The following is a 3,440-nucleotide window of genomic DNA, read 5'->3' on the forward strand; positions in this document are numbered from 1 at the left end:
ACAAATGTGAACTTTGTGTTCCATGCTTGAACATCAAAATATTTCTCAAAGTCAAAAGGTAAACTGAAAGTAGTGAAAGCAATTGATAATTATAGAGTTAAATTATATGAATAATGAAAAGCTGCAATGAAGATTATTGATGATGAACATGTTCTTCAGAAAGGATTCCACCATTTCAAAAAAGCTGACATCAATGAATATGATATAAATTTTAAATATATCATGATTACAAGCTGTGAACTCTGACATTTACTGAGTGTGAAGATGCTGAATCTATAGAAAAGCATCAAATATTAATCACATGCATCTAGATACTGTTAGAGAATTCGCAATCTTAATTGATGATGATAATATTATATTTGCTGCCTTTCCATTGTGAGCTGTGCACACAGCGACTGAGTCAAATATTCTGAATGATTATAAGAATTATCTTGATATATTCTGAGAAGATATATCTGACATGGAGCACGCACTCCACAATCATATCATAGATCTCAAATCTGATAAGAAATCACTGTATTAATTGATATATAATCTGTCATTTCAAGAACTCTCTGTCCTCCAAGAATATATTGAAAAGATATTAAAGAAGAATTGAATACACTCATTCAAGAGCCCAGCTGATATTTCAGTATTATTCACACTAAAGAAAGACAGAACTCTGTGTCTTTATGTAGATTATTGAGAATTGAATGAAATAACAGTCAAGAATCAGTATCTGCTGCCTTTGATAAGTGAAATACTCAATAGATTAGCAGGTGTCAAAATATACATGCAATTGAATCTTAGAGACGCATATCATAGAATTCGCATATGAGTGGAGGATGAATGAAAAATGGCATTTTGAACATGATATAGACACTTTAAATATCAGATTTTACTTTTGAGCTAATCAATGCCTCTGTGACTTTCCAATCTTATATCAACAAGACTTTCAGTGATATTTTAAATGTATATTGTGTGGCTTATTTGAATGATATCATAATCTATTTGAATACACTTGATAAACACATCGCTCATGTTAAGAATGTGCTGGAATGTTTAAGGCGATGGAGACTATATGCAAAACTTAGTAAATGTATATTTCATGCAACAGAAATTGAATTTTTGAGTTTTGTGATTATCATGCAAAGCATCACTGTTGAAAAATGCTATATTGATATGATTTTAGATTGATTTGAACTGTGAACAATAAATGAGCTGCAAATATTTCTAGAATTTATCAACTTTTATCAATGATTCATATACAAATTCTCAATAATAACAGCACCTCTGACTGAGTTGTTAAAAGAATATGAAATAAAAAAGAGGAAGAATAACACATCTGTTCAATTGAATGAGAACTGCAAGCATGCAATACTGCAGTTAAAAAAATGCCTTACAAAAGCATTGCTATTAATTCATTTTGATTCACAGTGAAAACTCTGTATAGAAATGAACAGATCTGACATCGCAATCATTGCAGTAATATCATAATTAATAAATGATGATCACTGACACCCGATCGCTTTTTGATTCAGAAAACTCACAGAAGCAGAAAGATGTTATCAAATATATAATTTAGAAATATTGCTGATTGTAGAAGCTTTTAGACAATGGTGTCACTACTTATATAATAGCAGACATTTAATAATTGTTTTATTTGATCATGCCAACCTTCAGCATTTTATGATCATGAAGCAATTAAATGAATGTTAGATTTGTTGAATGGAAATGCTTTCAGCATTTAATTTTGAAATTAAACACTGTTCTGAGAAAAATAATTCTGCAAATGCACCAAGTCATTGCTCAAATTATATAAAACACATAGCTTTTTTGATAAAGCTCTCTATTCTGCAAGAGAAGCTGTGTAAGAGAATCTTTAAATCATTAAAGATAAAAGAAAACACAAAGTTAGATCAATGTATCAAGATGATGTAAAAAGATCGGCAAATTAAAGAAAATTGTTGAATAAAAAGATCTGTAATCATTGATGACCCATTGATGACAACAAATCCTGCAGAATAAAAAATGCATCTGCAGATGAGAATGAAATTGCTGATATTACAAAGTTAGATCTAGAGATTCTGATGCCACAGATTCTAACTGTTAAGATATTTAAGTCTGAAACAATCTATTATAAAGAGATAGCTGAATCTATTATTGAACATTTACTGCAGATTCAGAATAGAGACACTGACATGTCTGAATTTTGCAGATAATTAAAGATGAATGATATTAATATAGATAATTATTTAATCTGAGCAATAGATAAAGATGATCTGCTCAGAAAAGATGATAAAATCTACATATCACAAAATAAGACTGTAAGATATGAAATAATAAAAATGAATTATGATGATTCTCAAAGTGGCTATTTTGAATGTGACAAAACTATTGAAGCAATTAAATGCAAGTACTTGTGGTATGGTATGAGTGATGAGATTGCAGAGTATATGAAGATCTGTGATGTTTGTCAATGTGTCAAAATACTACAGCATAAGCTGTATGAGTTGCTACAACCACATTCAGTGCCAGATAAGAAATGACATACAATCAGTATAAACTTTATTGAAGGTCTATCAGATAATAAAAAAAGAAGTCAAACTTACAATATTATTATCATATTTATTGATTTGTTCACTAAATGGGCCATAATTGTGCCCACATTTTCAAAATTAGATGTGGAAAAACTCATGAACATTATTGTATGAAAGCTTGTGAAGAACTTTGATCTACCTGCAAACATTATTAATAATCAAAATTCATTAATAAATAGCAAGTTCTGATCAACATTATATTACTTACTTCATATCTGATGAAAATTATCAACAGCCTTCCATTTGCAAACCGACGGCCAAATAGAATGATTGAACCAGGTGATTGAACATTATCTTCACACATATTGCAACTATCAGCAGAATAACTAGATAGAGTGGATTTCTCTAACATAATGAGCATATAATAATGTCTTTCACACATTGATAAAAATGACATCATCTGAAGTAATGATCGGCCGATCAACTGAACTTTGTATAGATGTGGAACCCCCAAGCACAAATGTGTCAAAGTTAGCAATAGAACAAACGAAATGAATGAAGTAAGTGGAAAACAGAATTTGAGAATGCTTAGAAGCTGTCAAAACAGCTGAGAAAAAGTATTATAATCAACATCATATATCAAAAAGCTTTAAGATAGGGGACTGAGTAATGCTGTGTGCAAAAAATATATCTACCTTGTGACCTTCATTCAAACTAGATCATTGATTTTTGAGTCTCTTTCAAATAATCAATATATATAATACACGGATGTACAAACTGAAGCTTACATCATAATATAAAGAAATTCATCTTATATTCCATGTTTCCTTTCTCAAATTATATTACACATGCGACGGACAGATTCCACAGGCTAGAACGGATAATTATAAACATGCAGAAGAAATGAGAAGTTAAAGGTAT

Source organism: Histoplasma capsulatum, genomic scaffold (genome assembly GCF_000149585.1).
Source record: "Histoplasma capsulatum NAm1 scaffold_8 genomic scaffold, whole genome shotgun sequence".
NCBI classification, from domain to species: domain Eukaryota; kingdom Fungi; phylum Ascomycota; class Eurotiomycetes; order Onygenales; family Ajellomycetaceae; genus Histoplasma; species Histoplasma mississippiense.